The sequence below is a fragment of the Rattus norvegicus genome, chromosome 5 (genome assembly GCF_036323735.1).
Source record: "Rattus norvegicus strain BN/NHsdMcwi chromosome 5, GRCr8, whole genome shotgun sequence".
Lineage (NCBI taxonomy): Eukaryota > Metazoa > Chordata > Mammalia > Rodentia > Muridae > Rattus > Rattus norvegicus.
In genome coordinates, this window is record NC_086023.1 from 48,009,064 (window position 1) to 48,023,280 (window position 14,217).

Sequence of the window (14,217 nt, forward strand, 5' to 3'; positions counted from 1 at the left end):
CTGCTATTGCTTCTATATATCTTGATAATACATCTAAAGAAACAAAGGAAATAAGCAAAAACAGTTATTGAAATGAAGTAGGCTTCAGCAAGATTGTTTGATTGAACAAAGTAGTCCAAAGTCAGTGTCATCAATAAGCAGAAAGCAAAGACAATATAATGGAAAAGGAAATTCTATTGAAGGATACATTATCAAAAAATGATATCCGTAAGTAGTGAATGTCATAAGTGAATGCCAATAGTGAAATAAAGAATTTTTAAAATAAGGCATTAGCACATAGAGAATGAACATCTGGATTTTTAACTTGATTTTTTTTTCTTGAGAGAGTCACATATGTATGCAATGAAATATGGGCATATAAGCATGTATATATGCTTCATACTTTATCCATGTGTGTATGTGTGTAGGGTCATCCACTAGGGCATGTGAATCCTATAAATAGCCATTTCTTAAAAAAAATATATGATCCTCTTTCCCCAAGAAAATATCAACTGCTGATAGCTCTTGAGTAAGGGGCAAGGACTGGAAGTCAAATGCCACATGTAATCTAGAATTTCGGCAGGTTTTATCATGTGCAGGTTTTGTGTAAATAATCCAAATGTTGTCATTTTATGAATGTAATGTGCATGCCATGTCCATAAGACAGCATTTTACAGGACTCTTTCCAATCCCCATGCTACGTACATTCTTTCCGTTTCAGTGATGGCCCCTGAACCTTGATATAGATGTCCCCTTATGACTGAGCGGCACTCAATACTGTAAGACTCTGTCCATTGCAAAAGATTTTTTTTTCTGTTTTGTTTTGTTTTTTTGTTTTTTAATTTATTTAATACTTAATAATAATTCTTTGGTTTCCGGGCAAACATCCCCCTCCCCCCTCCCCTTCCTCTTGGGTGTTCCCCTCCCAACCCTCCCCCCATTGCCACCCTCCCCCCAAAAGTCTAGTTCACTGGGGGTTCAGTCTTAGCAGGACCCAGGGCTTCCCCTTCCACTGGTGCTCTTACTAGGATATTCATTGCTACCTATGAGGTCAGAGTCCAGGGTCAGTCCATGCATAGTCTTTAGGTAGTGGCTTAGTCCCTGGAAGCTCTGGTTGTTGTACATATGGGGTATGTTGTACATATGGGTCTCGAGCCCCTTCAAGCTCTTCCAGTTCTTTCTCTGATTCCTTCAATGGGGGTCCTATTCTCAGTTCAGTGGTTTGCTGCTGGCATTCGCCTCTGTATTTGCTGTACTCTGGCTGTGTCTCTCAGGAGAGATCTACATCCGGCTCCTGTAGGTCTGCACTTCTTTGCTTCATCCATCTTGTCTAATTGGGTGGCTGTATATGTATGGGCCACATGTGGGGCAGGCTCTGAATGGGAGTTCCTTCAGTCTCTGTTTTAATATTTGCCTCTCTCTTCCCTGCCAAGGGTATTCTTGTTCCCCTTTTAGAGAAGGAGTGAAGCATTCACATTTTGATCGTCCGTCTTGAGTTTCATTTGTTCTAGGCATCTAGGGTAATTCAAGCATTTGGGCTAATAGCCACTTATCAGTGAGTGCATACCATGTATGTCTTTCTGTGATTGGGTTACCTCACTCAGGATGATGTTTTACAGTTCCAACCATTTGCCTACGAATTTCACAAAGCCGTTGTTTTTGATAGCTGAGTAATATTCCATTGTGTAGATGTACCACATTTTCTGTATCCATTCCTCTGTTGAAGGGCATCTGGGTTCTTTCCAGCCTCTGGCTATTATAAATAAGGCTGCGATGAACATAGTGGAGCATGTGTCTTTTTCATATGTTGGAGCATCTTTTGGGTATATGCCCAAGAGAGGTATAGCTGGATCCTCAGGCAGTTCAATGTCCAATTTTCTGAGGGATGTTTTTGTTTTTGTTTTTGTTTTTTTGTTTTGTTTTTTTTTTGACAAAGATTTGGAGTAGCTGAGCTTCGTTGGAACAATCATGGATAGTTAGAAGACATCCTGGCAATATGACCATGTAGTGACTTTCAGTGGCAAATCTTACCCTAGAGCATATGCCTTACCCAGCTATGGGCCTTTGACTGATATTACATTACCAGACATAAATCTCCCTCCCAATCAGAAAGTGGCTAGTTACTCCATATGAGTCATGCAATGTTGCACTGTGGGGATGTCTTGCTTAGGTCACTGCTACACCGTTATAGGATCCAGGAACTTGCTTCTTTTTTCTTAACCTTCGCACCCTGCATAACACCTTCCAGCAGCATTGAGGACAATTTTTGGTCAGTTTTAAATTGCTTCCTCTATGTGCTGCAGTCAGTGTGGTGTCTTTTCCCTGTAGTTATTTGTGGGTAACCCACAGCAGCAGCAGTAGCCTGTGTTATTTTGGAGACTTCTGCATCCCTACCTGAGAGTTATAAGAGGAAATGAACTCTTTTCCTCTTACATTATTTTTGCTCATGGTGGTTTCTCACAGCAATTGAAACAGCAACTAAGACAGTGAAGGAGATAACTCAGGCCCACAAAGGCTGTGATACATGTCCTCTCTGTAAATGAATCCTAACTTTAAATCTTTGTATCTCCATTTAGTTTCTCTACTGGCTGGTTTTGTGTATCAACTTGACACAAGCTGGAGTTATCACAGAGAAAGGAGCTTTCCTTGAGGAAATGCTTCCATGAGATGCAGCTGTAAGGCATTTTCTCAATTAGTGATCAAGGTGGGAGGGCTCAGCCCATTGTGGGCAGTGCCATCCTGGGCTGGTAGTCCTGGGTTCTGTAAGAGAGCAAGCTGAGCAAGCCAGGGATGCAATCCAGTAAGCAGCATTCCTCCATGGCTTCTGCATCAGTTCCTGTCTTCAGGTTTCTACCCTGTGTGAGTTCCAGACCTGATTTCCTTTGGTGATGAACAGCAATGTAAAAGTGTGAGCTGAAGAAACCCTTTCTTCCACAACTTGCCTCTTGGTTATAATGTTTGGTGCAGGAATAGAAACCCTAACTAAGACAAGTTCCATAGCTCATTTTTCAATTGTGTTGTTCAATTTATCAATGTCTAGTTTTATTATTTTTGTTTTATTTTTAATGTACCATCAAAATTGGGAACTTTTTATGTCCAATGTATTTTGATCATGATTTTTCCTCCAACTATTCCCTGATGCTCCCCCAGACAGAACCTCACATTTTATGACTTCTAATGATATTCTATTATATTCATAGATCAGTGCCCTATCAAGTAATTATCAGAGTAGTTTCTTAAGGCAGCAGATGGAAACAGGTACAAGGAACACCAGCCAAACATTATGAGAAGAGCAGTTCTAAATAAGAAGTCTTCACTGAATCAGCACACACACACACACACACACACACACACACACACAGAGAGAGAGAGAGAGAGAGAGAGAGAGAGACAGACAGACAGACAGACACATAGACACACAGACACACATAAACACATACACACACACACACACACACACACACACACACACACAGATCAGGGGACCTCACAGAACAAAAGACAGAAAGAGTGTAAGAGTTAGAGTGGATAGATGATACAAGCAAGAACCTTTAAATCAAGTAAGCAAGGTCACATATAACTTCTCAAAGATTTAAGCAGCAAGCACAGGGTCAATAGAGGAGTGCACCAGGCAGATATATGTATAAGTGTATGTGTGAATCTGTGTGTGGGTATATGTACATGTACATGTATATGTAGATATGTAAGGTATATGTATATGCTTAGTATTGTTATGCAACTACTGAATGTGAGAATGAGTGGGACTCTCATGTCTGCTCCTGGAACTCTTTTGTTGTGTTGCCATGTCTAAATTCGATATGATAGTATTTGCTTCATCTTATTATATTTTTTGTCATGTTTAGCTGTTGTTCCTTAGAAGCCTGTTTTTTGTTTCTTTGATTTTTTGGGGGGGGTCTATTTTTTTGTAAGAGATAAAAAGTGAGTGGATCTTGAGAAGAGGGGATGTAGGGAGGAACTGAGAAGAAGAGAGAGGGAGGGGAAACTATAATCAGGATAAATAGAAAGAATATATTTTTAAAAACAATTTAAAAATCACCACAAACCAAAGAAAATAACACACACAAAAAAATCACAATAAATGTATTGACCATATCATCCTGAGCATGCGACATGCCCTGAAATGTCATTGGTATACTCAGTATTACTTCCTTGAACAAAACTGATTTCCCCATTCTCAGTAATTATCAATTGCAAATGAATATCTTCTCCGTTAGAGATGAGAGTTCCTTCACACATTCCCTTGTCTGTGCTGGAATTCTGTTTGACTTAAACTTGTACAGGTCTTTTGCTGACATCATAGGCTCTTCTGAGGTCTTATGTGCAGCTGACCTGTTAATGGGGATTTGTGTTTGCAGTATCTGTCGACCACCTCTGGATTTTACAGTCTTTCTACCTCCTGATGTATAGTGATCTCTGAGCATTGGTGGTCAGCGTGTGATAAAGATATATATCGTTTAGACTTGAGTATTCCCAAGTCTGACTCACTGCATATTGTCCAGCTGTGAGTTTCTGTTTTAATTATCAGCTATTGCAAGGAACTTCTCTAATTGGGGCTGAGTAAAATACTGATTCAGGGAAATAACAATATGCCCTAAGGGGTATATCCATTTAGCAGAGCAATAGTAGGTATTATGCTAAGTCCTATCACCTGTATACTCTCTGATTCTTACCCTTATCAACAGTGTCAGGACTGAGTTCTATCTCATGTAATAGGCCTTAAATCCATTTAAAAAACTAGTTGGTTATTGTCATAACATTTGTGCCATTATTGCACCAGCAAGTATATCTTTTAGGCAAGTCACTATTACAGCCCACAAAGGTTTGTGGCTAAGATTGAATGAATGATTATCCAACAGCAGTATCTTCTATGAACTAGTGAATAGGAGGTCAAGCTTCTCGTTGAGCACAAACTCAGTTTCTCCATGTTTGATTACATAAGTGCATGCTGTCTTCAGCAATAGGATGTTCCTGATATGTTGTGGAGAGTAACAAATAGCATTGGGAAAAAGCCTGTAATATTTTGGGGTGGTGTTGAGACTGAAAGAATAAAGATTTTAAACTATCCCCCACTGACCCTGCTGTGAGGACAAGTGCACCTCACAGCAAAGAATAACATAGCATATTTTGGGGATGTAGCCTGGCTATAGCCACCACAAACCATCTGGCCTCGATAAGGCCTTACTCAACAGTCCTCAGAAAAACGAGAATTAGCATAAGCTTGCCCCAGAAGCAGGGCAGCCTAGTATTGAACTGAGCCCAAGTTACAAACCAATGAAATTGCCTTGTGTGACTGTTGCCAACTACCTATGTAATTTTCCCTATAAATCCCGTCCCCTAATTGGGCTCGGGGTCGACTCCTCTGTCTCCTGTGTAAGATACGTGTCGTCCCCAGAGCTCTGTTTCCTCAAATACACTTCTTGTTTATTACATCAAGACTGGTTTCTCGTGAGTTCTTGGGGGTTGCGTCATCTCGGGATTTGAGTGGGGGGTCTTCCTTACCCCGGTGGTCTTTCATTTGGGGGCTTGTCCCACCCACAACTCTGAAGACCTTCTTGGAGGTAAGGGGAATCCCCAATTGTGTCTGAGTGTGCGGTCGCTGTCTGTGTCTGTCTCTGTCTCTGTTTTGGTTCCGCTGTGTGTGTATATGTGTGTGTTGGTACCGGTCTGAAATAGGAGAGGAGAGTGGATGTGGATTCCCACTCAGTGTTACCTCCTAGGAGAGTGGATGTGGATTCCCACTCTGTGCAGCTGCCTCTGTGGTCCATGAGGACCCTCTGACCACAGAAGGGGGGACGCCCAGAGCCCGCAAGCTGCAACACTGGAAGACATTCCACGGGTGGAAAGCAGTTGGGAGAGCCCGACTGTGGGAAGTTAGGAGGACCTGACTGTGGTTTTCTGGAACAAAGGAGACGGAGTGCTCCTTTTACCTAGGCAGGAGTGGACGAGGAATCCCACTCCATCAGAGGTCGCATTCGGCTGCCTATTTAAGTCTAGGTGTGGATGAGTGTGCTTGGATGTGTTAGTGTCTGTTGTCTGTGTTCTGTTTCTGTATTTGGTGTTCTTTTTCTTTGCCATGGAGCAGACTGTGACAACCCCTTTGTCTTTGACGGTGGACCATCGGACGGACATTAGGGCAAGAGGACAATCTGAAATCCTGTTGGGAGGTGGAATCAGATGGTCCATCTCATCCCAGAAGCAACTAAAGTTAAGCTGCAGTTTGGGCAAGGTACTGAAGGTACCAGGCATCTGTGGAAATTGGTTATAGGATACTTTGTCTTGGTCTTTCAAGACCACTTGACGAATGACTCAACAAGATATCACCCACTCTTGGTAACAGGGTGTTGGATTTGTAATATATGTTTTCTTGCTTTGGCATTGACTCCTCTATTATGTAACTCCATTACATTCCTTTCACAGATATGGATATAGATATAGACATGTAGTATAGAAATTTATACATATATTTTTAGAAAGCTTCTATAGTAGTAAGTTTCCATATGGATTTTAAAAGTCTTTTATTACTAGTCATCTCCATTCCAATATTCTGTCCTCTACTCTGTTTTTCCATCTGTCCCTCCAATTAGTCTGTCTATTCTTATTTTCCCTTAAGTCCTTTATAACACTTTGGTCTATTTTTCCTTCCTTAGAGGATCTCCTTGGTGCCTCGCTATTCTCAGTTATCTCTGTTTATATTATGATTGAAACATATGCATCTAAAACTTAAAAACTAACATCTGTACAAAGAAAAAACTTATGTTCATATTTATGAGTGTGACTGTACCTCTATTTAGATGATTATTTCTAGTCTCATTAATTTACCTGCAAATTTCATTTTTTTCTTAACAGGAATAATATTCAGTTGTATAAATGTATCACATTTTCATTATGCAATTATCAGTTGATGGCATCTAAACTGCCTTCAATTTCTGACTGGTCTGATTAGAATAGCAATGAACATGGATGCACAACTATTTCTATAGGTAGCTGGAGAGAGCTTTTGGTATATGTTTAACAGAGGTATAGCAAGATCATGTGATAAATCTATTTTCAGCTCTTTGAGGGAATCTACACTCATTTTCCCAATGAATATATCAGTTTTCACTTACCAACAATGAATAATTCTTGCCCTTCTCCTGCATCCCTGCCAATATTGTACTTTTGTCTATGCACATTTTTTAGGCCACTGGGCACAAGCTGTGGATGCTCATGCTCTGTTTCTACCCTCAGGGTGTCCAGGTACTGCTACACATCAGGTTCGAAAGATGAAGTGGACCGCAGAACAGATGGGGTCTGCAGATATCTGTGAATCTGAGAGTGAAGGGTGGAGGAGACCTTCTCTGATAATTCTAGTGTTACGGTTCTTTTAGACAGCTCTCTTGGACTATCTTCAATGAAACAACTAGTGCACATATACTTTATTGGGATGAACGAAGACAATATATAAACCTTGGTGAGTGAGAGGAGGTCTCAGGGTGAATTTAAACCATTGTCTAGAGTTTAAAATACTGAGAATAACTCATTTGCATGGAGAGGCATTCCATAAATCCCAGGTGGATTCTTATTGGGGAAAGGGTAAGTTGAACTTGTAGATTTACCAAGGACCACATGACCTTCCTCAAGTATAGGGTATGGGGATCAGGTTCCCCAGATATGTCAGAGAACAGGAAGCCCTGTTGGAAAGGGGAGTCTGTTTTTCACAGAGCTCAGATGAGCTATCCAGACATGATGAACTGGGATCTTGAGTAGCAGAGTTTCCCAACAAGCATGATCTGTCATTTGTTTTATTGATCTTGACTATTCTGACTGTTGTAAGATGAAATATGAAAGTGCTTTGAATTTCATTTCTCCAATGATTAACAATGGTGGACATTTTTAAGACATTTTCCAGTCATGTGTGCTTCGTATTTTGAGAACTCTCTGTTTATTTCTGTAATCTCCATTTTTTATTATTTATATTTATTTACATTTCAAATGTTGTCCCCGTTCCCAGTCTCCCCTCTGCAAACCCTTCATCCCCTCTTCCCTCTCGTTTGCCTCAAAGAGTGTGCTCCCTTATCCACTCATCCCCTCCTGCCTCACCCCTCTAACATCCCCCTATATTGGGGCAACATATTTTTAATTGTTTTTTTCTTTGCATTCATTAGTTTTTGTATAATCAGGATACTAATTCTTTAACGTTTTATCAGATGTATAATTGGTGAGTGATTTTTTTCCCAATTCTGTAGACTACTTTATTGCTTGCATGAAAGTGTCCTTTAGTGTACAGAAGCATTTTAGCTTCAAAAGGCCCTAGCTATTAATTGTCAGTCTTAATTCTTATGCTATTGTCTTGTTTAGAAAGTTCTTTCATATGCCAATGAATTCAAGCATATTTTTTACAATTTCTATTAATGTCTTATTTTGAACTCCTTTATTAACTCCTACATTTATCAACTTCTATAAATTCATTGTTATGGTGTTTCCCCTTGCTTCTGATTAGCTCTTCTAAGAATCCTTATTCCTGTATACTGTTGGGTATAATTAACCTCTATATACTGAAGCTTTTCTTATAGAGCCTACAGTGAAGCTGAATTAGACAGAAATTGCTTAAATTTGTTTTCCTTAATTCACTCATCTGTGTGTGTTTTAATGATCTTCATTGAGGCATGTGCTCATATCTTTTTTATGATCCTTGAATATATTTATATTTCATATTTTGAAGTTCTTGTCTTATGCTTTAGTTAACTTGCTTTTCCTAGCACCTCATGGGTCTTTCTCCAAAACTTTTGTTTTGACAGTTGGCTGATGTATTCTGAAGGAGGCATATTGTCTTGGTTGGTCATGTTTGTACTTTTATGCTGGGATCCACCATCTGTATTTATGACATTTGCAGTGTTTCTTAATGTAGATGTCTGGTTTTGCCTTTGTTTCATGGGTTTTTCTAGCCAAGTGTTTCAGCTCTGGGGTTACTGTTAAAGAGAAAATCTATGTGTCTAAGGGAACTCATAAGAAGAATGGAGTTGGGTTAGTAACTGTGGATGGGGAGAATTATGCAGATCTTTATACTGTAATAGGAGCCTGAGTTCCAAGAAAATTGAAATGTTGAGCTATTCTTACATGATTATACTATGATGAACTTAGTTTTGGTAAATTAAATTTTTTTTCTTTTTTTTTTTTTATTAACTTGAGTATTTCTTATATACATTTCAAGTGTTATTCCCTTTCCCGGTTTCCGGGCAAAATCCCCCTCCCCCCTCCCCTTCCTTATGGGTGTTCCCCTCCCAACCCTCCCCCCATTGCCGCCCTCCCCCCATAGTCTAGTTCACTGGGGGTTCAGTCTTAGCAGGACCCAGGGCTTCCCCTTCCACTGGTGCTCTTACTAGGATATTCATTGCTTAAATTTTTGATGTTATGTTGAATTTAGTCTTTAAGTATTTACATAAGGTTTTTGTTTGTATCTATGTTCATTGGACAGATTTGTCTGAATTTTTACATGATATTTTATCTTAATTTACCAACAGAATAGTATTTGCTTTTAAAAGTGAGTTAGAAAGCATCCTTCATATTGTTTTTGTTGTAGAATTTGTTATATAAAGATTGGTTCTACCTTGAAGTTCTGGTGGAATTCTGGATTGAATTCATCTTGGCCTAGGCTTGTTTTAGTAGAGATTTTATAAATTACTATTTCAATCTCAATGCTACTTGTAGACTACTTTTCAGATTATTTATTTCTTCTTGGTTCAATTATAGTATTAATATGCATTTAAAATTCACTATTTTTCCAAGTGTTTCAACTTAAGGTTTGTCTTCATGATTTTATAAATTTCACTGGTACCTGTAGAAATATTTTCATTTTCAATTCTATTTTTAAAAATGTATATCATCTTCCTGCTCTTTTAGCTAATTTATCAAAGAATTTGTCATAAATTTTTTTGTTATTTCAAAAACCCTAATCTTCCTTTTAATATTTTTATATTGTTTTTATTTCTATTGCTATGATTTTTTTGTTCTGATTTTTCCTCATCTACTTATATTATATTTAGATTGTCCTTATTTTGCCATGGCCTTGACATGCAAAATTAATTTATTTATGGTTTCTTAATTTTTTAGATATAATACTTTTAAACGTTCTCTTAGAACAACTTTCATTGTGTCTCATTTATTTTTAACTTGAGTATTTCTTATATACATTCGAGTGTTATTCCCTTTCCCGGTTTCCGGGCAAACATCCCCCTCCCCACTCCCCTTCCTTATGGGTGTTCCCCTCCCAACCCTCCCCCCATTGCCGCCCTCCCCCCAACAGTCTAGTTCACTGGGGGTTCAGTCTTAGCAGGACCCATGGCTTCCCCTTCCACTGGTGCTCTTACTAGGATATTTATTGCTACCTATGAGGTCAGAGTCCAAGGTCAGTCCATGTATGGTCTTTAGGTAGTGGCTTAGTCCCTGGAAGCTCTGGTTGCTTGGTATTGTTGTACATATGGGGTCTCGAGCCCCTTCAAGCTCTTCCAGTTCTTTCTCTGATTCCTTCAACGGGGGTCCTATTCTCAGTTCAGTGGTTTGCTGCTGGCATTCGTCTCTGTATTTGCTGTATTCTGGCTGTGTCTCTCAGGAGCGATCCACATCCGGCTCCTGTCGGCCTGCACTTCTTTGCTTCATCCATCTTGTCTAATTGGGTGGCTGTATATGTGTGGGCCACATGTGGGGCAGGCTCTGAAGGTGTTCCTTCAGTCTCTGTTTTAATATTTGCCTCTCTATTCCCTGCCAAGGGTATTCTTGTTCCCCTTTTAAAGAAGGAGTAAAGCATTCACATTTTGATCATCAGACTTGAGTTTCATTTGTTCTAGGCATCTAGGGTAATTCAAGCATTCGGGCTAATAGCCACTTATCAATGAGTGCATACCATGTGTGTCTTTCTGTGATTGGGTTAGCTCACTCAGGATGGTATTTTCCAGTTCCAACCATTTGCCTATGATTTCATAAAGTCATTGTTTTTGATAGCTGAGTAATATTCCATTGTGTAGATGTACCACATTTTCTGTATCCATTCCTCTGAAGGGCATCTGGGTTCTTTCCATTTTCTGGCTATTATAAATAAGGCTGCGATGAACATAGTGGAGCACGTGTCTTTTTTATATGTTGGGGCATCTTTTGGGTATATGCCCAAGAGAGGTATAGCTGGATCCTCAGGCCGTTCAATGTCCAATTTTCTGAGGAACCACCTCACACCAGTGAGAATGGCTAAGATCAAAAACTCAGGTGACAGCAGATGCTGGAGAGGATGTGGAGAAAGTGGAACACTCCTCCATTGTTGGTGGGGTTGCAGACTGATACAATCATTCTGGAAATCAGTCTGGAGGTTCCTCAGAAAATTGGACATTGAACTGCCTGAGGATCCAGCTATACCTCATTTATTTTTAGATATGTATCTTTCTTTTCATGTATTTCTAGAAGGTTTTGTATTTTCATTTTGATTTCTTCAGTGACACATATGTCATCCAATACTATTGTTCATTCACCCTTAATATGTGCACTGTCTATTGCTCTTGATATCTAGTCTTATTACACTCTTATCAGATAGAAAACAGTGTGTTTTTTTTATAGTTACTCTGTATACTCCGGGGGGGGTGGTGGTGAGAAAAATATTTAGTCTTTAGTGTTTGTGTGGAATTCTCTGTTGATATGTAGATGTGTATTTGATCAGCTTGATTCTCTCTCTCTGTCTCTCTCTGTCTCTGTCTCTGTCTCTGTCTCTCTCTCTCTCTCTCTCTCTCTCTCTCTGGAAGGACTCTTGATGATCATTGTATTTGACTAGATACTATAGTCCTTGCAATTCTATTATTGTGTTGAGTTTTAATACGTGGTTTTATAACCAGTATAATTCATCATGTGAAAATTGGGCATGCCTATATTTGGTGTATATCTGTTTAGAATTGTAATATACTCTTTGCTTATTATTCCTTTGATGAACATAAGTAACTGTCTGTGATGGCCAATCGTGCTTGCCCAATTGACTGTACCTGGAATTAAATGAATCACAAGTTATAGGGCACTTCAGTAGATTTCTTGATTAGATTATTTGAAGCAGAAGGCCCTACCTAAATGAGGGGCAGCACCTTCTAATGGCAGTCTACACAAAAGAACTTGGAAGAAGTAAACTTGGTTTTCTTTCCGGCTTCTCTTCATTTTCACTTACAAGTTCATTTATTCTGTTATTGAAACCTTTTTTCCCCTGATATTAGGACTAACTGCTTTGTGCTTCTACCGTGACTGAAGATCATCAACTATATGAATTCACAGGCCTTCTGTGCCAAATTGGTACTGCCAAGTGATCATTCTTGTGAAATGAGTTACCAGATTCATGACCTCTCCAACACTAGATATCCATTGCTTGTCTACCAAGACCCTATGCTGAAAGAGAATCTAATAAATCCAAGAATAACATGTATTCTGTTTCTTTGTAGAAACCTTACTAATGCACATTTATCTCTTTGATGATTTTTTATTTAAAATCTATTTTGTCACATATTAGAGTACTTACACACTCATGCTTCTTGGCTCCATTTGTTTAGAATACCTTTTTATATCAATTTACCTTAAAATCTTTGGTTTTAGTGGTTAAGTGTATTCCTTGGAGGCAGTAAAACGACAGATACTATTTCAAATCTAATTGCTAATTTATATTTTTTAATGAGGAATTGAGAAGCCTAATAGTCATATATAATTAAAATATGTGTATTGATTCCTGTCATTTGTTGGTTTTGTGGTGTTTTCTTAACCCAGGTATTTTCCTGGTATTTAATTAATTATCTTAATATTGCAGTAATATCTTTTTTGGGTGTATCTTTCTCTTCAAACATTGAAAGAGTACTTACAATATCTTCTGTAAAATTGGATGTTTACAACTTTTTCATAAAAAGTTTTATCTATGCTCATTGTCAACAGACAGTTTTGCTGAGAATAATATTCTTGGTTGGCAATTGTAGTCTTTCAGAACCTGAAATTCAACTTCCTGGATTCTCCTCCCTTTAAATGTTTCTATTAAATCAATAAGGCACTGTTCTGACAGATCTGTCTTTGTAGGTGACTTGACCCTTCTTTCTGCACCTTGCAATGTCCTTTATTTTGTCTCTATTTTTTTACTCTTTTAACTATAATATATTATGTGTTTTTCTTTTCTCATTTTGTTTATTTGGTGTTATGCAAGTTTCTTGTACCTGGCTGGACATCTCTTTTGGCAAATTTTGGCTATTTTCTTCTATAATTTTATTGAAAATATCTGCTCCTGCTCATAATTCAGTATTTTCATGATACCCCCAGAGCTCTATCATGTTTTATTCATAATTTTAAAAATTGTTCACTGTATAATCCAATTTTCCTATCTTGTCTTCAAGTCCAGATAATCCATTTGACACAAATTTATTCTATTGCTGAGACTTCCCACTTAGTTTTTAATCTGAATGTTGAGTGTTTCACCTGCAGTGTCACGTCAGTTTGGTCTTTCTACAGGAGTTCTACCTCTTCATTGAACTCAGTTTTTATCATCTGAAGTGATGTCCTTATTTGATTCAGTTCTTTGTTTTGTTCTCCTGTAGTACACTCACACCTTCTTGAAGTCATTTAGACATAGTTCTTCTAAAGTTCTTTGGAAGTCTTTCCAAATAGTTCTCCTAGAAACAACAAATACAGGATTAGTAGGGAAAATAGGTTATCATTGGGTTTTCATGTTGTTTTTGCTTCTGTACTGCCACTTGTGAGTCTAGAGTGAGTCAGCTGGGCTTTCCCTTTTTTCTTTTTTCTTTTTCTTTTTAATTTTAAAACCCAAACTGCCCTCCACCCTAGTAGTGTTGCTTGAAACTTTCAGAAGAGTATTCATAGTAGATGCCATTTCCTGTGTGGAACTGGAACTTAAGACCAGAGGTTCTATCTCTGTTCTTACTCATAGTCCATGTGTGAATTCTGCCTTCTGCTTGCATCTGCAAATTTTGACTCTTTGTAGACCAAACCAACAGTCTTATGTTCAGGTTAGTCTTATGGACATTGGAGGAGGTTGTGTATACTTATGGAAACTATAGATCTTTATTTTCATAATGTCCCCAACCTAATCCCACAACTTCCCATCTGGATTTATTTTATAATGTAAGGAAACACTTCATTTAAAATTAAATTTATAAAGTAAATGACAGCTATTAAATGTTTGTAAATGATATACAGAAACATCAATAAACTGTTACTTCTAAT